This window comes from Lissotriton vulgaris, chromosome 8 (genome assembly GCF_964263255.1).
Source record: "Lissotriton vulgaris chromosome 8, aLisVul1.2, whole genome shotgun sequence".
Lineage (NCBI taxonomy): Eukaryota > Metazoa > Chordata > Amphibia > Caudata > Salamandridae > Lissotriton > Lissotriton vulgaris.
The window spans coordinates 201,821,981-201,845,052 of record NC_141696.1 but is presented as its reverse complement, the minus strand read 5'-3'; the positions used below and the strand labels follow the sequence as shown (position 1 = coordinate 201,845,052).

The window sequence follows — 23,072 nt, the reverse complement described above, 5'->3', positions numbered from 1 at the left end:
ACTACCCAAGTGGCAGCTCGCGTTCGCAAACTTACTGTTCGCGATCGCAAACTTACCATTCGCGAGTGGGATAAAAAACTCTGCTGCACATCGCGAAGGGGAGTTTTCTGCACTACACGAGCTCCACAGAGTGGGGAGTGCAGAAAACTCCACAAACTCCGCGAACAGAGGGAAGGTCACTGCCCATACCTAGTAAAAAACATTATCTCTGCAATACATTCCTTGATTGTGACATGCCTGAAGTATATATGCTGAGCAGCTCATTTATTTTAGTTGTTTTAGAACTTTTCACTGTGGGAAAGTCAGTGGCATGTATGCCCTGTGGATCAGTATCTCCAAAGTGAATTTGTCGCTAAGTGTGTGTGACTTCTTTGGGCCGTATTACATAAAGTGCAGCAGGGGTGCAATGGGCGTTTGCGCCCGTTTTGTGCGCCTCCAGGGCCCTTTTGTATTACAGAAGGAACTGCAGGCGCTTGTATGGCCACTTCTGTAATACCAATAGAGCTGACGCACATAAAGCACCAGTGCTATCTTCAAGGGGGCATTTCCTCATGTGCATGGGGGCTTGCCCCATGCAAATGAGGGAGCCCCGTTGCCTCTGCACCCACAACGTATTACCGACGTGGACACAGAAGCAAAGAAGCCCTAAGGAGGTGCGGACAGTGCACCTCCTGGTAGCAGCCCTCTGCAGGGTGTAAAGAGGGTCCCCTGGACCCCCCAGACATCCTCTTTGTCGGCAGATGCAGACAGTAACTGCACCTGTCAGCAAGGGGATCTCTAGTCCCCTTTAATAGTGCAGGTGGGTTGCCCCCTGCACAGTGAAAGATGGAGCGGCTTTAGAGCAGCCAATCAGTATTTCACGTGAATGTGCTGCCCCCAGGGCAGCACAAATTCGCAGCTGCTCTAGGGGCAGCGCATTCCCCATAATGCGGTGCATTTTTCTTCATTGCACCGGGTGCACCTTTTTAAAAGTACGGCAGGCACAATGAAGGAAAATGCTCCGCATGTGTAATGCATCCCTATATCTCCAACTACGTGCCTGTCTTCCTGCATGCTGGCCCTTTCCATATTTTCTTTTCAGGATCAGGCGGTGTATATATGGTGATGGCCTGAGATCAGGAAATAACTAATATATTGGCAGATGCGGCCTGAATGCACTATGATTGGCATCAATCGAGAAGCTCTGCACTGGAGCAGAATACTAATTAAGTTCTCATTACTGCCCACATGCTTTGGTCCCTTGCATGGGAGGCATTTCTTCACTTCTTCCTGCTGAATATAAAAACATTTGAAGGGGGACTAGAGAATGGCATTGTCCCTGTAATTCTTGTACATATAAGGTACATGCAGTAAATAATTTTACAGCTTTTACAAGTGAGGCCATTTTTGGTTTTTCATACCTTGACATACGATAAATATATAGTCAGTGAAAAGACGAATGTGTGCCCTTGGCATGCACTGTGTATGGCCTTGCATATTACATCACTCACAACAAGTTAACTGGAATCCTTTATGACTTTCACTGCAGCAGGGGTTGGCCCCATGCGGCGTGGTTGGGCACAGGACTTGACCACAGGCCAAGACCTGTAGCCAACACCTACACTGCGGACCGGCAAAGTATGTATGCAGTTGGTGGTTGGGCGCAGGTCTGACCCACGTGTCTGGGAGGAGATAGTGGGTCCTTTTTTGTTTTCTGTCTCCACCTTGAAGTTCAGAGAAATTTTCAAAAAATCATTATTAGACAACCCCATAGCACACATATAGAGTGAGAGATACGAATCCACTTTTACACAACACATCTCTGAACACTGGTTAGGAAAATGAATTTGAAATATGTTTGAAATCAGATTTTAAAATACATGTATGACCCTTACAGAATATTTCATCAAGATGAGTATCGTCTTCTGTGCTTTGAAAAGTAATGTTTTTTCAGTGGTTTGCACTTCAGCTTCTATTGTATTCCTGTAGGTTTTCACCAAAACCCTACTATACAATCTTGACTTCGTTGATGCCATTAACTCTGTTCAGAAGTCATGCAAGGCAACTGGGTACAAGGAGCATGAAAAGCTTACGCTTGCAGATTTACATCAAAGAGCTGGTGGCTGCCACTCCAGCATCCCCAGGTATTTGTAGAATAACAAATGTTTAAAGTATTTGCAGTTTGTTTTGTAGCAAGATCTCAGGAACTTATTACGAGTTTGGTGGTCCTCCTGTAACACCACATCGCTGTGCTGGCCGGAGGTCCGCCAAGCCTGTGGTGAGCCCACCCTCCAGGTTATGATTATAATCCAGGGCAATTGGGGAGTGCAGCAGCTGTCTTATGGTGGAAGCTGTGTTAGGCCCATAGGAGAGCATTAATAGCAGACCGCTGCCATGACAGCACCTGCAGCAAGTTCCTGCATGGTGCCCACCATGTCGTGCATGCCACACCCTGCAGGAGTGGGGGTGCAATAGCAGGAGGGCACAACATGTGCCCACCCAGCATGCACCCCCAGGCCCAGAAGCAGCAGGGGGACATCTCTGCCACACTTTTCATGGCAGGCTCATCACCATTAAATGTGCGGTGGAAAAGCAACTTGGAATATTCTCAGAAGTGCCCCAGCACCAGCATATTCCTGCCCTTTACCACTGTGCCACGTTACAGGATCCTGGATCCTGGTGGGTGTGGCAGTCCTGTGGCAGTCCAACCGCCATACTCGAAATACTGCTGGTGGACCCACAGTGGTGGCGGTGGTCAGACTGACACCGCTAGTGCGGCAGTCCTAGGACCGCAGTACTCATAATAAGGCCCTATGTCTTGATTCACCCACTGGGCATACTTCAATATGGTGGATAGGTTCTGAAAAACATGCTGAAAAAAAACTAAAGATTTTTTTTTACTTAGGGTTGCTATGGATGGAGTTGGTATTGAACAATCCGCTATGTACAACTCTACAGCAATATCTAGGTTGACGCAAGTGACTTTAGATAATACCACACCTCGACGGTATATAATGGACCAAAATGTGATTTTTTGTTTGTGTCCAACATGTGTACTGTATACTTCTGATAAAACTTCAAATTAACTCTTTTGCAGAAAAAAAGTGCAAAATGTTAAATGAATCTGCTCACACCTCTTTGTGTCTCCCGTCTTCTGGCAGGCAAAGCCATGTGGTTTACCTGCAAGAATGCTCTCAGCAATCGGACTGTGAGGTGGATGCAGCCTCACCTTCCCTCTTTTGCAGCATGGATTCTTTGATATGGGACCATGGCAGTGGCCTTTACAGATGTAGTCGGAAGATGGACTCAGGGAGGCAAATCTTTACAGCAGCGGCACCTTCCAATATCATCTATCCAGTGCTCAGTAGGGATAGTTGCCGCCATCAGGCCAAATCTTCTGATAGTGATCTCTAGGTCAGTGGCAGCCCTGTTGTCGCTGGCAGCAATACCAGATTATTCAACCTATAGCTGTCTGCCAGGTGATAAGTGTCTGGCATAAAGATGACCCAGCTCATTACAGGATCTGCGCAGAGAGGTCGTGAAAACCCTATCATAGAATGGGGATTCACCTGGCACAGTCTCTTGGTTTATCTACTTTCTCTGCTATTCCTCATTGGAAATACAAACAGGCCTTTCCTCTGATACAGACTTTTCTCATGCAGATCAGGCACACTCGTTCCCTTTCTCATTGGGCAGTAAGGCTTCTAGGCTCTTCAGGCAGATCCTCAAATCCTCCAGCAAGAAGTGGCTACAGATGATGACCCTCATCCCTGGGAAACTTGCTGTCAGTCAGTCACCAGCCATAGTTCCTCAACCAGGGCCGGCTTTTGCATAGGTGGTTCCCGGTGCAACAATCTTTTTGGCGCCACCCCTTCCCCCATGACCTCCTCCTCGGATTTTCTTACTATCGCCCGGCAAAAGTGCCCCTCATTCCTCCATAGCCATGCTCTTGCATACGTTTCATTTATTTTAAAGTGCTAGTAAAGGCTGGCTTTAATAATCCAACCAGCTATCCACATAAAATACAGATCTGTTATTTGCAGCAGGCGTATTAACCCTCTGTGCTACTTTATGGTGAGTCAAAACTGCCACTAGACAAAACTCTGATCTCTCTCTCTCTAGCAGGAACCTTAATCTTGACATTTGAATTGTGCCCAAAGGAACTCTGCAGCAGATGCTTTTAAATTGTATGTTATTGCTAAGCACAGCACATCCCCCCCCCTCGAGGTCAGTGCCCTCGATCCAGGTCAGTTCCCAGTGTGGCTGCATTGGTCACACCGCCCTAAAGCCAGCTTAATACTCAATAGTTCTTTGAGTACTCTGCAGAGTGCTTCATTACTTGGTCAAGAAGAACTTGAAACTGAAGAAAGTGGAGTGGTTTGAGTCCCACTTTTTAAAAATATTTTACACATTCTCTAGACATGGGATGTGGATCCACTGTCTTAAGCATTAGTGCAAAGTGAGTGGGTTCACTTTCAAGTGTCCTTCTCATGCTGCTTTCCAGACCCAGCCTTTGTGTAAAGGGACTTCCTGCTTTTCGTGTTGTTTGCTACTGGAGGCTGCACTGTCCGCTTTGCTCCATCAACCCCGGACTCTTCAAGCCCCGGATTCCTGCCAACTCCTCGCGGTTCCCGCTCTGCGGGACCCGCTTCGCTGTTAAGGCAGGCAGACTGGGCAAGGACGTAACAAGCTTCAGAAAGGGCGGAGCAGGGCTGGGAGCGCGCAGGGACTCGATGTTCCAGGAGTCCCTGCTGGCCGATCAAACACACCTGGCCCGCTCTCCCTGCTAGCCCCGCCCCCCTGAGCGCCGGGGGATTGAAAGGCTCAACCCATTGCCTGTACTGTGGGACTTCCTGCATTTCGTGTTGTTTGCTACTGGAGGCTGCACTGTCCGCTTTGCTCCATCAACCCCGGACTCTTCAAGCCCCGGATTCCTGCCAACTCCTCGCGGTTCCTGCTCTGCGGGACCCGCTTCGCTGTTAAGGCAGGCAGACTGGGCAAGGACGTAACAAGCTTCAGAAAGGGCGGAGCAGGGCTGCGAGCGCGCAGGGACTCGATGTTCCAGGAGTCCCTGCTGGCCGATCAAACACACCTGGCCCGTTCTCCCTGCTAGCCCCGCCCCCCTGAGCGCCGGGGGATTGAAAGGCTCAACCCATTGCCTGTACTGTGGGACTTCCTGCTTTTCGTGTTGTTTGCTACTGGAGGCTGCACTGTCCGCTTTGCTCCATCAACCCCGGACTCTTAAAGCCCTGGATTCCTGCCAACTCCTCGCGGTTCCCGCTCTGCGGGACCCGCTTCGCTGTTAAGGCAGGCAGACTGGGCAAGGACGTAACAAGCTTCAGAGAGGGCGGAGCAGGGCTGTGAGCGCGCAGGGACTCGATGTGCCAGGAGTCCCTGCTGGCCGATCAAACACACCTGGCCCGCTCTCCCTGCTAGCCCCGCCCCCCTGAGCGCCGGGGGATTGAAAGGCTCAACCCATTGCCTGTACTGTGGGACTTCCTGCTTTTCGTGTTGTTTGCTACTGGAGGCTGCCCTGTCCGCTTTGCTCCATCAACCCGGACTCTTCAAGCCCCGGATTCCACCCAACTCCTCGCGGTTCCCGCTCTGCGGGACCCGCTTCGCTGTTAAGGCAGGCAGACTGGGCAAGGACGTAACAAGCTTCAGAAAGGGCGGAGCAGGGCTGCGAGCGCGCAGGGACTCGATGTTCCAGGAGTCCCTGCTGGCCGATCAAACACACCTGGTCCGCTCTCCCTGCTAGCCCCGCCCCTCTGAGCACCGGGGGATTGAAAGGCTCAACCCTAATCATCCCATTAACTATTTAAGTGGATTACGACCCCGCTGCGCGGGAGCGCGCCCGGGAGAAGCCCGGGACAAGGGCGGGACCGTCTGTGGCCGTCAGGGGCTGAAAGAGGCTGGGCTGGGCCCACTCTCTTTCATCTGAATCTTCTTGACTCCGGCTGAACCAAGGAATAGATTACGGACATGCCCTCACTGGCACCATGTGAAACCCCATCAAGGGTGGGGGGAAGCAACACAGGGACTCTGGACAATTATTTCAAATCCGCCAAAGGAGATGGGGGAAAAGAAAGCTCCTTAGAGAGGCGCAGGGCAGAGCGGAGTCGCTCAATTGAAACTATGAAAAGTAGACCCCTTAGTGAGATAATCCCCTATCCCATTTCCCAAGAGGAAGGCACCCCCACTGATAGTCAAAATCAACCAACCCAAGAGGACTTTCCCCTACTATTACGGGAAACCCTTACTACCCCTGGTACACTGTCTGAAAAGAACATAGAGATCATCCCATCCTTAACATCTACCAATATGGCAGTTGATTTGGTCACCCAAACCCCCCCGCTAAACAAAAGCAAGAAAAGCAAGCCAAAGCAAAGTGTTGTGGTGGATCTGCACGGGCCCCCACCCAGCAAACGCAGAAGGAAGACAAGGGGGGGGGGGGCAGGGGAAAACCAAAATATCCCACTTAGATTTTGGTAAAAAACATAAAACCGTACTCCCCCCTGTCAGGGATAGGGATAATGTGCACACCGGTACCTCTCCTAAGGATCCAAGTGCTATCACTGTTGTTACCAACACTGACCCAGTGGTTAATCTGTCCAATATAGCCCCCTCTCTCACATCTCTAGGGAGTATAGAATTCTTACTTCGCTCACTCTTGCAGCCCATCAGTGAAAGCATGAAAAAAGTCGAGATTAGGCTTACCATTCTAGAGGCAACTCTTACTACCCTGAACACCTTAGTTAGTAAGCAATCTAAAAATTTGGGGCCCAACCCTCCCACAGGTACCTTACCTAACAAACATAACCCCCCCAACATAGGAGTCTCACAGGGTGCCAACAAAGGACCCTCCCAGGGCGCCCCCATTGTCCTTCCTTTGCAGCCACTTATGGCTATCTCAGTTCCGGCCCCACGAAACACTCTAACCAATATGCCCCCACAGTTAATAGACCCTGTCCCCCACAGTCTACAGACAGGGATCAACTCTGGGCTCCCCCAAGCTGTTAGTACTTCCTCTCCCTCTCCGGCCCGGCCTGCTCAAAGACCACGGAGACCAGATCTGCCCCCAGAAGCCAACAGGTTAACGGTGGTTTTAGCAGGTGCCCCCCCCCCCCCCTACAAAGAGGAGAAAACGAAGATTTCCAATCCTTGAAGAAGAAAGTCATTAAATGGCTGAATTGGAATCGACCCCTACCACCACAATTTAATAATGAGATCATTATGGTCAGAAGGGTGCCTTGGCTGGGGAAGACGAGGAAAACAATAATAGGGGATTGTATAATAGTAACTTTCAAGGACCCGGGTACTGTTTTACATATTTGTGCAGGGGTGAACCGATCATTGGATTCCACCATACAGACCCTGCCAGTCTCCTTTTTCTTTCCTCCTATCCGCATGCATTATAACCCGCCGCATGGAGATTGGACAAGGGTGGAATGGAGACACAGACACAAAGAATATGTCCAATGCCCAAATTTCCAGCTACCTGATACACCCTATTTTCATTACAACCGCTTTAACTGCTTGAACGGTCTAGACGGGGTTGACTGACTGCCCACCAACAACCCTGTGATCCTGGACAATGGCTCCTGCAGCCCCCCTGAGCCACCTGGCCTTATTGTTGGCAATGTTCCTGATGCACCAACTGGTTTAACATCTGAAACCGTCTCCGCCCACTCTTCTGGCACGGCAATTGACACCTCTGAATACCTGAGATTAATCTGGTGGAATGTTGCCGGACTAGCTAATAAACTGGCCGATCAAGACTGGGTAAACTACATCGAGACTGGAGACGTTTGCATGTTTCAGGAAACCTGGGCAAGAGAAGACTATGGGCACCAAGGTTACCAGTCATTCTTTATCCCAGCCAGGTGGGAGGGCAAAGGTTGCCCATCAGGCGGGCTCACAATCTGGGTTGCATCTCACCTAGGCTGCGAGGCAACACGGTTACCGGCCACCTCCGACGATATCCTTGTGGTTTTACTATCCTGGCCAAACCAAGCAAAACTTGTCTTAATCAACATCTATTCCAGGCCAGTTGGAATTGCCAAGGAATCACCTACCATAGATGAACTCACGAACTATCTATCTGAACTACCAAGTGACTTACCCTATGTGGTGGGAGGGGAATTAAATTCCCACTTTGAGCTCTTCTAGAGGGGTTCCCAATGGAGGAAGAGGCTAGATGGTCAGTGCCCCCGGTAGAAGCTCCCCCCCCCGAAGGCATGGACTCCCCTTGCATTACAGATCACAGCCCTTACCCTAAAGTTTGGAATTAGAGCCTGTAATGGGCGAATGAGATCTGACATACCCAGCAGAACCACCTATAATAGAGTGGGAAGAGAGTCTCGCTTGGATTATGTCTTGGTCCAAATAGCGAAGTGGCCAACCATCCGGGACTTTAGGGTAATGGAAAGGTTAGATAGTGACCATAATGCACTTGAGCTTGATCTCATTCACCCTGGCCTTCAGACTCCTACAATGTCTCCGGAGGGGAGCAAACCTGAACTCCTCCTGGAAAACAACAGGAGAAGAATCAGGTGGGAACACCTGGTCACAAGTAAGGAGAAACTTCCGAGGCTTTATGACGGGATAATCCCCATCTTGGAAACTGTGGGAGACTTAGATACCGGGGTGGACAACAAAGACTCTCAGGCCAAATTATATCAGGCACATGAGGACCTCATAAAAGTTGTGGCCCCTAACCTCTTTAGTAACGCACGGAATTCAAGTAGGGGGCGGCCATGCAAATCCTCATGGTACAACACAGCCTGCTGAAGGGCAAAAGGGGAACTCCTTAGATCTATCAAGGAGGGTCTAGGGGGGGATAAGCTAAGAGAAAGTAGACGGGCCTATAAAAAACTCGTTGCCCACGCTAAAGCTGAATGGGAGGAAAATCAATGGGAAGAGCTTACTAAGGCCCTAGCGATAAAAGACCATCGATTGTTTTGGAGGATAGTGAGCGGGGGGTCGGAAAATCTCCATTCGGCAATCGAGCCAAACATCGCACCAGGGGTGTGGCAGGCACATTTTCAGTCTCTCTACAGCTCTGAGCCGGGAGAATCTATCACTGAGACTGGGGTTGGTTGGCCAGACTATGAGGGGGATCCAATAACTCTGGGCGAGGTCACTGCTGCAATAGCAGGACTCACTTCGGGAAAGGCGCCAGGATTGGATGGCCTACCCGGGGACCTGTTCAAACAGGAGCCCATTGTTTGGGCCCCCTATCTTGCCGCTCTGTTCAACGGAGTTCTCAGCGGCATGGAAATCCCTAGTACTTGGCTGGGGGCGGAGGTGGTGCCCATATTCAAAAAGGGCTCGCCTCTCCTCCCAGCCAACTACAGACCCATCAGTTTAATTGATGTGGCACAGAAATTGTTTGGCAGGGTACTGTTGAATCGGCTCCAGGACTGGGCAGAAGAGGTGGGTGTCCTTAGCCCCTACCAGGCGGGATTCAGAAAGGGAGTTTCTACAGTGGACCAGGTTTTTCGATTGAACAACATCTATTGGAGGGCAGCAATATTCGAGGGCGGCAGTCTTTACACAATTTTTGTGGATCTACGGGCCGCCTTCGACCTGGTGCCCAGAGGGAAACTCTGGAGCGTTTTGGCAGAGATGGGCGTCCCCCCGGACATCCTGTTAATCTTACAGAGATTACACCATAACAACTATGCTCGAGTGAGGTGCGGGAGGTCCGCGGTACTTACGGATAGATTCCCCGTTGATCGAGGGGTAAGACAGGGTTGTGTGCTGGCACCAACCCTGTTCTGCCTCTTCGTCAACGGGGTAATCGCCCACCTAAATGCCATCGACTATACCGACGCCCCCAAGCTGAACGGCAGCAGGGTGCCTGCAATTATGTTTGCAGATGACACCCTGCTGCTGTCTAAAACCCCAATGGGGATACAGAGGATCCTCGATTCATTTGTGGCCTTCTGCACTGACAGGGGGTTAGAAATCAACGCGGCTAAAACTAAGTTTATGGTTTTGAACCCAAGCCAAAAATTGCGGCCGAACCCGCTATTGGGAGCCGCACGGCTCGAGAGAGTTTCCACCTTTGAATACCTCGGTGTGACTCTCAATGAAACTATGTCTTGGGGATCACACCAGAGCATGGCAAACCTTAAATTGACAGGCAGGAACTTCTGACCAGAACCCCCGGATATGTAATCAGCACTCGTGTAAACGAGGCTGCAGCTACCCACATCAAAATCATCGCTAACGTAGGGTTACACTCCTGGGAGGTACCCTCTTTTGCTGTAAGGAAATTAAACCTTCAGATATAACTATTACACAGAAGTCCCCCAAGTGGCTCAATCTCTAAAGACAACTAATATGAGCTCGTTTTGGACACTGAGCTAATGCCTATAAAAACCAACAAGTCTCTCTTCGGTGATACGCTCAGATCCTCTACATCACAGAACTTTGTACCAAGCCCTCATATTTTAACTATAATATATTAGATAATTGTCTGTTTGCTGTCTTTGGCCCTGAGGAAGGTGATACTCACCGAAACGTACGTCGGCCTACCATCTACTGTCCAGGATACGATCTGGTTAATTCCACCATTACCAGTAGAACCATACCATCTAGGTTCCCATGCGTTCCACATTAAATATACCTCTGAGCCAACATTTGTGTTAGTCCAATGTCCTGTATTTATATGTCTATGTGCTTAGTTTGTTAGATTTGTATCTTTTACTCTTCAGAAATAGTATGACTGATGTATGAGTCTGTGTTGCATGATCACTAGGATTAACTGTTATAAGAGGGCGTCTTTTTGAATAATAGAATGACCATCTCTAAAATGTATATGTAAAAAGTTGTTTTTGCATAATGATATTGTAATGTACTTTTGCACAAATGTCCATAAATGTCTAAAAATGTTGAAAATGAAAAAACAAGTTAAATAAATACCCTATGTTTGAATAATAATTTACAGTTTCTCGTTGGCATCTTTCTAAAAAGTGTCTGGATATATTCCGTGTTAAAAGAAATATAGGCCCGCACAGAGGTACTGTCTTCTCTTTTGTTTGGCAAACCTTAAATTGGTACAAACTACAGGGGGCATCGCTCGGATGATGAATGGCTCCTCATACCGTCCGCTGGGGTCGCTTATCCAGATCTACAAGGTACAGGCCAGGGGCGCAACTATGTATGGGGCGGAACTGTGGGGACATACATCCTGTCGTAGTCTGTCCTCAACGGAGAATAATTTCATCAGACAGATAGTCGCACTTCCGTCCAGCACCCCGCTCCTCCCCCTGAGGCTAGATCTGGGTCTGCGACCAATAGCCGACGAAATAGGTTTGAGACCCATAGCTTTCTGGCGAAGGCTGTGGAGTAGCGATGATCTTTCCGCCTATAGGGCGGAATTGATGGAGCTATTGACCCACCCGAAAGCGCTTCGGATCCCCTGGATAAAATACATCCAAAATACCTGTATGACAATGGGGTTCTCTGACCTATGGACAGATCCTGCTAATGCCGCACCAAACATTTCTAAGAGATCCCTGGCCAATGCATATCACGAACAAAAATTAGCTAGGGCCCTAGATAGCCAGGGTGAAGGGTCACTATCCTCTGTATTCGCACAAAGTAAGGACTTGTACAGGTTTTAGGGGGTTTTAGATGCCATTTCCCCTGTGCTGGCCAGGAAGCTGTTTCTCCAAAGGAGATATGGCACATTGCCCCTTCGATCTTTTACCAGTTCCTGGTCATCACCCCCCACCACTAAGCAGTTTCCGGCCTGTGATGCCGCGGAGGAAACTGATTTACACGTGGTCCTCTTTTGCCCAGTTTACAAGGTTGCGAGGAAATATTGGCTCCTTCCACTGATTAGAAACTGGGGTTGCAGGGAGTATGCCCCAATGTATAGGATTTTAAAAACTGATGTTACAGGCCCAACTGTGTTTGCACTAGCAAAATTTCTTACTAATGTCTGGCACACTCGCACCCGTATTTTGAAGATGCAGGCTCCCTCTTAATTTTAAGATTCATAGTTCTTAAGGCATTTTAGCAATATGTAATCCCAAGGTTATATACTGTTTAAGTGTGTATTGATTGATTATACATGTTGATTTTATTGTGATGTATATGTTTTACTGTTTATCTTTTATGGCCATTGGCCGAAATAAAGATTGGAAGTATGATTCTTCTCACAATAGGTAAGACTGGGGCCGGCTCCAAACCGGAGCATCTGCAACATGTACACAGTGAAGTGTGAGCTTCCTCATTGGGCTATTGTCAGCCTTTCAAAGCAGCAATCGGAGACAGACAAAAAACGCAGTCCTCATTTAGAGATGTCCTTAACTTGAACAACATACTGCAGTGCCACCTTTCTCCTCCACCAGCTTGCAAAAAGCAGCGCTCATGAAAAACTCATCAACAGCCCATTGCTAACAAAGGTCTACATGAAATGGGTAAAGGTAACCCTGCCTCCATCCTTCTCACGTCAGTGTCTGGATCTCCACCCTCCAAACATAGTAATTCAAGCTATATTCTTTCACTATTTGAAGAAGATTCCCTAATCATCCATCTTGTACTAGGCTACATCGAGTAGCATCCAAAATGAATCCCACCGGCTTTAGTACTCAGTCTCACACACATACTCCTACACTGCCACCACCCATGTTGCAGGCTAACTGTACACTCATCAGCACTCTGCGTGCACACAGGTTGTCGGGCAAGGTTCTGAATTTCTCATACCAGTTGAACTTTACATGAGAGGGAACAGTAGCTCACACTGTCATACCAATGAATAACAAGTCTGGGCACACTAAACATTCACACAATGCTATGTGCTGTCAACACTGCTTCATGCTTGCACCCAGGATAGGGATTGTCTGCCCCTCCTGGTCACAGGACAGGACCTGGACTTTGCATAGTAAGGGACAGGCCTAGGTTGTTGCACCCACACCAGATTAGCATGACACCAAGGCCAAATTAGGTCAGGGTGCCAGGCACGTAGGGCAGTGGTACATGCTTATATTCTAATGCCCGGATATTCCTGTCCCAAAGACATTTTTCTTCTTACTTGCAGTCTAATGTTTAGCTACAGTATTGTTTAGCTTCTCACTTTGCAGAAAACTCCTAAAGGAAACTGAAACGCATTCAGTGGTTACATTCTTTGCATTCTCAACTTGTTGGGAAGCAGCGTTTTTGGCTGATTGATTCCAACTTTGTTCAGCTTTTGACTGGATTTGCAGTGCCTCTCGCAGTGAGCCATCAGCTTTCAAAGGAGACCTCTCTCTGTGTCAACTCTGTAACCAAGCAAAACCCCTTTGGTCAGAGTTGACCTGAGATGCAGAGAAGCGTGAGGTTGTTCTTCTTACACAGGAAACACTTTAACTCAAGTTACAGCATTGGCTCGATGAAGAGAGCAGAAGACTTTGACAGGTTGATACGTAGTTTGTTTGGAATATCAAATTTGTGTTCAGTTATATGAAGTCGGATGGATTGTAATCGTGCAAGACTAAAACAAAGACATTGATGACCATTTCTTTAAGGTCTGATTACTAATGCTGATTCATTTTAAAACATTTTGATATAACGAGGGGTGTGATGGTCCCCTTTGGCGTGCCTTCCCTAAGTATAATCTCTCCTTGTTGTGAAGAGGGACTCTGTTAAAAAAACACAATGTGTACAAATAGAACATGCATTATTTTTTCTGCTCTTTACTTTTTAGCTATACAGTCTGCTTTCTCCACCCTGACCAAAGTCTGTTTTCTTTTTAGATTGAGCTTCAATCAACCTGTTATGTCTCTTCTGTGGGGTTTGGGAAACCCACCGATTGCCATTGGTTACTATCTGTGGCATTCAGAAATGCTGGCTTCTTATTGGTGCATTTCTGTAAAAGTCCCTCCTTTGTGTGTTCAGCTCTCTTGCTGGTGATTTCACTCAGAGAGCATTTTGGCTGGCCATCACACAGTGCAGCATGTGATGGCCTGCCTTCCCTCCTCCTATCTGGCTATTGCAGTTGAGGTGTTTTTTTTTTTTTTTGCTGTCTGCGCTCCGACATGTTTCCATGGAGTGCCGAGCACTTGAGCCATTGAACCCCTTCCCACTCCCCCCTGTTTTCTATGGCGCGCAGCCTCAGGACCCCTGCTGTTTAATTAATTAGGTACGTCAAATATACCCAGATACGCCACTGGTTTGGTCTTTCTCTGGTTCCTTCTGCGTTCGAAGCATCCTTTCTAAGGCCTTTCGCATAAGCTCACATGTGCGTGAGGGAAGATGCGGGCAAAGAAAAATAAAGAAAGCAAAAGGGAAGCGAAAAGTGAAGTTTTTATTTTGCTCTACAAATTGTGCCAACATGTGGAAGAGGATGCTTTGTCCCTTGCAGGCATGCGCACTGCCTGCAGCTTTGGCTATAGACATGAGATAAGTTTTCAGGCTGTTCTCTGCAGAGCACGTCAGTCAGCTGCGTGGAGAGGAGCACTGGCACAATGAATCAAGGTCGAGGTACGGCATGCTGTAATCGCCGCGTTAAAATCGGTTATAACATTGAACATTAAGACAGTTTGCACTACTAAATGAACTACTTATTTGTTCTGGAAAAAAAAAAATTAGTATTCCCTTGGTCAAGTCACCTAATCTCCCCGTACACCTGACCTTGTGTAACGTAACTGGTGCTTGTGGAAAACGTTCTAATTCGGGTTGAAAACCTATATATATAAAAACAAAAGTATGTCTGTTTGTCCTTTATGCATTACTACGCCATTCATCCGATCGGCATGAAACTTTGGGAAGTTGTTGAGTACACTCCCGGAAAGGTTTCCGGCAAAAATAAATAAATAAATAAAAATAAAAAATTGTTAAAGTTGTGGAGTACACTCCTGCGAAGGTTTCTGGCAAAAAAAAAAAATGTGTTAAACATCCGCCCCCCAGGGCCCTCATAATCTTTCCAATACTGAATGCTTACATTTTCCGGTGCGGCTCGCTTTTGCAATGACCATCAACAAAGCACAAGGACAATCGCTGCAAGTGTGTGGACTAGATTCGGAGAATCCGTGCTTCTCACATGGACAACTGTATGTGGCCAGCTCACGCGTCGGAAAACCTTCTGATTTATTTGTGTATGCACCAGACGGAAAAACAAAAAATACTGTGTATCCACAAGCACTCGAATAAATAAACAGAATTAAAACAACACTTTAAAATGTTTTCCATATTAAAACGAATACGTTTCAATAAAAATGACACATTGTAAATTAAATGTTATCTTAACAAGTTTCCTTAAATTTTGTTTCTTCTGAAATCGCAGCAACGCGCGACGTGTAAGCTGGTACCTACATAAAACTGCGAAAAATGGGGAAATTATCGTAAAAGCCTACTTATTACTCACAGACTTCTAGAGAAGAAATTCTCCAGCTGTCTAAGTTCCCCATTTTGGTCGGGACTACTGGTGATGCAGGGTCCCTCAGTGGTAAATTATTGCATTACATAAAATACATATGCATTTCCATAAACAAATGTCTACCATATAATTTTGCTTATTCCTTTAGTACACCAAATCTCCTAAACATATTGCCTGTTCAAGAGACAATAAAAATTACATGTCACAAGCATCAGTCCCACAAGTCACACCCTTGCATTTATTTGTAAACCCATCTCATGCAAGTAATAGAAAACGCCACTAATCTTTATTAGTACAAACATTTTTACTGATTTTTTAAATGTAGCAAAAGAACAGAATCTCACTGAACAAGAAATGGAATAAAAGTAGCATGAACGCATCTGATGCAAAATATTCTGTAGACAATGTAAAGAAAAAGAAAATAATGAATTCTTTATTGGCACGTCCCTATCACACCTTCTTCCTGTTGTTTAGGTTTAAAGTATTTTATTGAAGCAGGGTAAGGAAGGAAACAACAAAAACAACATAAAAACCGCAGGTGCCCCTCAAAATCAGTGCGTATGGTACATTAGGTACATCAAAGCAGTCCTAATTTCTAATTTAAAACATTTATAAAGCGCAACGTCCACCGAGCGGTTTCTTGGCGCTAACAGAGGTCCGAATTACTGAGGATTGCAGGGATGAGTGTGTTTATGAGGGGAAGGCCTGTCTCAACAGGAACGTTTTGAGGTCTTTTCGAAAAGAGGCATAGTGGGTGGCAAAACGTAGGTGATCAGGCAGAGAGTTCCAAAAGGTGGGGGCCAAGGTAGAAAAATTGGCACCACCCCACTTTTTTCGCTTAAAACGTGGGGTTTGGAGGAAAGCTTTGGAAGAAGACCGGAGCTCTCTAGATGGAACATATTCGCTTATCAGCGAGGAAATGAAGGCCGGGGCAGTGCCTTGCCGGGCCTGGAAGGTCATACAGGCGGTCTTGAAAAGGGAACGCTCCCTGATAGGCAGCCAGTGGAGCTCCCTAAGGAGGGGGGAGGAATGATGGTAGCGTGGAAGACCGTAAATAAGCCGGGCCGCGTGGTTCTGCACCACCTGGAGCCTCCGTAAGCTGTATGCCGGAATGCCATTATAGAGGGCATTGGCATAATCCAGCCGCGAGATAACCAATGCGGCCATGATCAGTTTGAGAGCCTGGGGGAAAAAAAACGGGAAACGGTACGGATTGTTCGAAGGGTGAGGAAGCAAGAGGAGACTACGGAACTGATTTGGGAGTGAAGGGTGAGATGACTGTTAATTTTCACTCCCAGTGTTTTTACTGTGACTGAAGGGGTAGGGGCGGGACCAAGAGTGGGGGGCCAAAAGTGGGGGTTCCAGGGACTGGATGAACCACCAGTGAGAACCAACTCGGTCTTTTCCGGGTTCAATTTAAGATGGTTGTGGTTCATCCAGTCCCTGATGAAAATCATAATGGACTGAAAATTAGAAACAGAGAGAGAGGAGGAAGAAAGATCGAAGATAAGCTGGAGGTCATCTGCATAATTAAATACAGTGACCTCCAGCTGCTGAAGAGCGAAAATAAGAGGGGAGATATAAAGGTTGAATAGTAGAGGAGAGAGGGAAGAGCCCTGGGGGACACCACAGGTGACGGGGAGTGAGGTGGTCGTGAAGGCTCCCAGCCGAACCGCCTGGGTACGGTCCCTCAGAAAGGAGGAAATCCAAACCAGGGCTGTTCCCTGGATTCCGGCCGCCCTGACACGGGACAAGAGGATGTTGTGGTCCACCGTGTCAAAAGCGGCGGAGAGATCCAGGAGCACCAGCGCCTGGTGTTGGTTATTATCCATTCCCTTCCTGAGTTTATCTAGGACCGATACCACGACTGATTCGGTCGAGTGCCTGGGACGAAAGCCAGCCTGGCGGGAAGCCAATCCCCCATTTGCCTCTACGTGGGCGCTGAGGACCGCGGTGACGTGGCGCTCTAGCACCTTGGCCAAGTAGGGCAGTAGGGAAATGGGGCGGTAATTGGCTGAGATGGATAGGTCCGCGTCAGGCTTCTTCAGTATGGGCACTATGATGGCAGATTTGAGTGCAGGTGTCACGACTCCCTGGGTCAGAGAGTTATTCAGAAAAGTGACGGGGGGTTCAGGGCAGAAGGAATAGATTTGTTGCAGAATGCGTGCAGGACAGACATCTGTGGGGGAACCCGATTTAACCTTAGGGAGAATCTCCAAGAAAGCTTCCTGGGTAAGGGGGGGAATAGAGGTAAGACAACATGGGGCGGTCGGAGGAGGGGGGTCGATGAAGGCAGATGAAGGGGGAGGGATGTTAGCCTTGATGGTGACAATCTTGTCTCGGAAATAAGAATTGAGTTGGGCACATAAAGACTGGGATGGAGGAATTTGGGGTGAGGCTCTGTCAGAGAAGGCTAGATCATTCACTATGCTGAAAATCTCCCTGGGCTTATTTTCAGCTGACGTGATTTTGGCAGAAAAATAGGCGGTTTTGGCATCAAGGATTGCCGTTTTATAGTTGGCAAGTGCAGAGAGATAGAGGGTTTTTAATGAAGGACAGTAGTCCTTCCTCCAATGTCTCTCTGCTTGTCGGACGGTCAATTTAAGTTTTTTTAAGTTGCCATCAAACCATCTATTTGAATCCTTGGGTCGACGGGTGGAGATACGGCGCAAGGGAGCTTCAGAGTCACAGCCTCTAGCTAGCCAGGCATTAATTGCCTCGGCTTGAGAGTTTGACGAGAGGCCCGCGAGGGTCGGGGTGGAATTCCGGAGCAGGGAGGTCAGAGCGGGAAAGTCAACTCTATTCCAATTTCGGGCCCATGTGTTTTTGGCACGTGGGATTTTAGGAGCTGGTTCAATAAAGATGAAAAAGGAAATGAGGGCATGATCCGACCAGGGGCAGGGAAAAACAGTCACCGGGGAAATTGGGAGGTTAAGCGACCATACCTGGTCGAGAATGTGACCATGAGAATGGGTGGGAACCGAAATATGCGACATAAAGTTCAGAGAGAGAAGAAATTCTGTGAATTCTTTCGAAGTGGCGCACTCGGAAGGGTCGGAAGGCCAATAATTAAAATCGCCGAGGACCAGGACCGAAGCGTAGTTGACTACCAGGGTGGCCAGTAAGTCCTGGAACGCAGGTAGGAATAGGGGCGAGGACTGGGGTGGGCGATACATCAAGAGACAAGTGATGGGGGGAGAGAAATAGAGGGATCGGGCAACAAGGAATTCAGAGGGGGGGATAGAAGGAGATGAAAGGATTTGAAAATTTAAGTCCGCCCGAGCAATCAATGCCACACCACCGCCTGTCCTGCCCGCCGGGCGGTCAGAGCGTAAGGCAACGTAGGAAGGGGGGAGGGTGGCCAGGAGGACGGGGAGGGACGAGTCACAGAACCAGGTCTCGGTCAGGAGTAATAAATCCGGCTTCTCCGAGTCGAGGAGGACAGATAGCTCATGGTGGTGTTTAACCGCAGATCTGGTATTAAGTAAGATGACAGATAACGGAGGAGCAGAGGGGGGGGGGGTCAGATAAGGAGGGGCAGAGCAACAATGGGGCCGGCAATGGCGGCAGCGGTATAAGGGTAGAAGAGGGAGTGAGATCTAACGACGCGATGTGCTTACCGATGGATTCTGAGAGTGGCCAATGGCCCTGAAGAGAGGTCAGCTCCTCAGAGGAATAGCACATAAAATTGGCATGGGGACGTGCCCCTAGCCCCGTCCAGCCGCGGACGGGCGCAGACGGGCTTGCCTTATGCGCGCCTTCGGCGCGCAAACGGCGCGCCCGCTGCGCACGCCCGCTGCGCGTTCTGGGGTTGCACATTGAAAAAGGAGATCTCTAGGGCGGGAAGGGGGCGTGGCCTCTAGATGGGCGTGGCCAGGCGCGAAGGAAGCCGAGTGGAGGGTGACGCGTGAGCGCTGGATCCGCTACACGGCGCCCTCGAGGGGTAAAGTGCAAGGTGCTAGTGGCAGTCAAGGTAGGCTTGTCAACAAACAGAAAATACACAAAAGTACAGTTTTAAAATCACTGCTACCGGCTATTTGCCTCAGGAGAACGAACCAACTGGGCGCTTGTAGGTCAGCGCTTTAAGTATGGCGGGAAGGGGGCGTGGCCTCTGGATGGGCGTGGCCAGGCGCGAAGGAAGCCGAGTGGAGGGTGACGCATGAGCGCTGGATCCGCTACACGGCGCCCTCGAGGGGTAAAGTGCAAGGTGCTAGTGGCAGTCAAGGTAGGCTTGTCAACAAACAGAAAATACACAAAAGTACAGTTTTAAAATCACTGCTCCCGGCTATTTGCCTCAGGAGAACGAACCAACTGGGCGCTTGTAGGTCAGCGCTTTAAGTATGGCGGGAAGGGGGCGTGGCCTCTGGATGGGCGTGGCCAGGCGCGAAGGAAGCCGAGTGGAGGGTGACGCGTGAGCGCTGGATCCGCTACACGGCGCCCTCGAGGGGTAAAGTGCAAGGTGCTAGTGGCAGTCAAGGTAGGCTTGTCAACAAACAGAAAATACACAAAAGTACTGTCCTGTAAGTCCTGTCGACGCGATGGGCACCGTCGTGCTCGGAACAACAGCTCGCGCACCTGTGGGTGAAAACAAAAAGGGGAAGGGAAGGAAAAAGGAAAAAAGGAAAAAGAAAAGGGGGTAAACAACCCTGCCCCTTCTCCTACCCAGCCAACAACCCCCCAACTCCCACAACCCGCCCCCACCCCCTGTACTGTGCCGTCCACCACTCGCTCTTCCTCTGTGGCAACCTATTGTCTGCCCCCACTACCAGTTGCCAGCTTGGGCCGATCAAACAGGCGGGTCCGGCGGTGGTGTCAGTCGCAACAGTCTAAGATACCTAGGGCAGGTGATTTCTTTGAATTCTGAGCATAACAGATTATGGAAGGGTGCCCACAGCTCCTCAAAAGCGTCCACTTCTCCCGCCACCACTAGGGACAGCTTCTCCATACCAAGGACATGCCACAATCTGTGCAGCCAGCCGACAACAGTGGGGAGCGTGGTGGAGCGCCAGTGTATGAGTATGTTCTGTACTGCTGACCCCAAAGCTATCGCTGTCTGTCTACCCCTTTTAGATCTGAGAGGGTACATCAATCCATTCGGCAATCCCAGTAGGACATAGGCAGGGAAGCGGGGTAGTTCTATTCCAAAGCATTTGTCAACCTCATTGAGGACCTCCTCCCAGTAAGGAGCCAAAAGGGGACAATCCCACAAGATATGAGTAAGCGTGCCAGTCTGACCACAGTTGCGCCAGCATGTCCCAGGTATTGAGCGGTCCATCTCATGTAATTTCTCAGGAGTGCGATACCAAAAGGTTGTGATTTTGGTGAAGGTCTCTGTGAACCCAGTGTGATAGGCAGAGTGGCGTGCCCGGTAGGAGATGTGGTCCCAGTCCGTATGACTCAGCACTCGACCAAGCTCCCGCTCCCATCGCTCCCTACCCGGGTTGTGGATGTGAAAGGGGGGGGGGGCTGCAGCATCTTATACAAGTCGGAGATGAGCTTAGCGTCTGACGAGCGAGTGACTAGCCAGCGCTCATGTGCTGTGATCGTCCGGTCTGCCGTCGCGCGCACTTGAGGCTGTAGCGCCCAGTGACGCGCCTGCATATACCGCATGCGTTCCGTCTCGGGCAGGCCATAATCCCACCGTAACTCCTGGAAGGGGACGACACCCTCTGGGCCATATAGGTGATATAAGGTGCAACAACGGGCCGCCCGCCAGTGATCATAGGCGCCAGGCTCCATACCCGGGCCAAAGTCCGGGTTACCAATCAGCGGCGTGAAGGGAGAGGGAAAGGTAGTGAGTTCGTGCCTGGCAGCCACAGAGTCCCACACATGAAGCGGGACCCGCGTCACAAAAGAGGCATAAAGGTTAGGGGGCCGATGGGCCCGTCTCAGGAAAGGCACCTCTTGTAGCGTTCTGCCTGCCACCGCCTGGTCCTGGAACAGCCAGTGTTTATCCGACTCCCACCGGCTCCACTCCACCAAATAGCGCAATTGGGCGGCCTGGAAATACTTCTGCAGGTCTGGTATCCCTAGTCCTCCAGACTCAGGCGCCAGCGTAGCTATGGTCCGTTTAATCCTAGGCCTACGGCCTTGCCACACAAAACGTGCGATGGCCGATTGAGTCTCCGCGAGCCATCCTTTGGGAGGCTGTAGCGGGAGCACCCTAAACAGGTACAGGACCTGTGGTAGAAGGGTCATCTTCACAGCGGCCACCCCGCCCAGCAGTGACAACGTGCCCTTATCCCAGCGGGCCAATTCCTCCTTGATTTTCGCACTCAAAGCTGTGTAATTGGCCGTGACCATCGCGGGGAGTGAGGGTGCCAAAAGGATCCCCAGATACGGAAACCGGTCCCCAGACCAGCTCAAAGGGAAAAGCCTCTGCAGGTCAGCTCTGGTGGCGCTAGTCAGCGAGATATCGAGGGCTGCAGACTTCCCGAGGTTCACCTTGAAGCCCGCCACCGTGGCAAAGAGGTCCAGTTCCGCGATACATGCAGGCAGGGACCTCCGCGGGTCATCGAGTGTCAATATGACATCATCCGCGTAGAGGCTGAGAGCATGGTGGAACTCTCCCATCCGGACCCCTATGATATCGGGGTTCTGGCGGACCCTTTGAGCGAACGGCTCCATGTAAAGAGCGAAGAGCAGAGGGGACAGTGGACACCCCTGTCTTGTACCACGCTCTATTGGAAAGTGCCGAGAGCTGCCCCCATTTACCGGACCACCGCGGATGGAAAACGGTAGCAGTTGAAAATCAGGTGCCGGAACTTCTCGCCGACCCCAAACTTGCCCAGGACTTTCTCCAGATAAGGCCAATGCACCCTGTCAAACGCCTTTTCCGCGTCAATGGAGAGGAGCATGCATTCCCCGGGAATCCTTGAGGCCCTCTCAAGAATATGAGTAACCCTCTTCGTGTTGTCCACTGTCTGCCTGCCCGGCACGAAGCCGGCCTGATCCGAGTCGACCATGCCCGGGAGATGAAGTGCCAGACGTGCTGCCAGTATGCTAGTGAAAACCTTCAGGTCTGTGTTCAATAGCGAGATAGGGCGGTAGGACCCGCAGGCAGTCCGATCCTTGCCCGGTTTCGGGATCATGGAGACCGTGGCCTGGAGAAATTCAGGGGGGATGGCACCCGGCTCCGAAAATGTATTGAAGAGACGCGTCAACAGAGGCACGAGTTCCTGACAGAAGGTCTTATAGAAAAGAGGGATGAAGCCATCCGGTCCCGGGGCCTTACCCGTCTTGAGCCGGGAGATTGCCGTAACCACCTCCTCAATCCGGATCTCCCGCTCCAGATATTGGGCCTGATCCGGCGTCAACGACGGGAGCGACACCGATTCTAGATAGTCCGCTTCCGCCCGTGCGGAGGGGGCCTCGCCGGCGTAGAGGTCAGCGTAGAAGTTACGGAAAACTTCTGCGTTCTGCCTGTCCTCCGTGACCGAGCCTCCGGCAGGAGTAATTAGCTCTTTCACTCGGTGCTGTTGGTGTTGCACCCTGAGCTTGTGCGCCAGGAGCCGGCCGCACCTGTCGCCACCGGTGTAATACTTGTGCTTCAGGCGAAGCACCGCGTACTCCGCTCGGTCTGTGTCAAGAGCGGACAAGAGTTTCCTGGCGGCCTTCAATTGCCTCCAGACCCGGGGGGCGCCCGTTCTGTGATGTACCTGTTCCAGCTCCCGCACCCGTCGAGTAAGCTCGTCCCTTTTGAGCTGGCGATCCTTGTTCTCCA

General features: G+C 49.8%; 1 pseudogene; it reads left to right on the top strand.

Moving 5' to 3' along the window:
• Positions 1-23,072, top strand: part of LOC147696870 (dipeptidyl peptidase 1-like) — a 159,900-nt pseudogene that overhangs the window by 18,653 nt on the left and 118,175 nt on the right.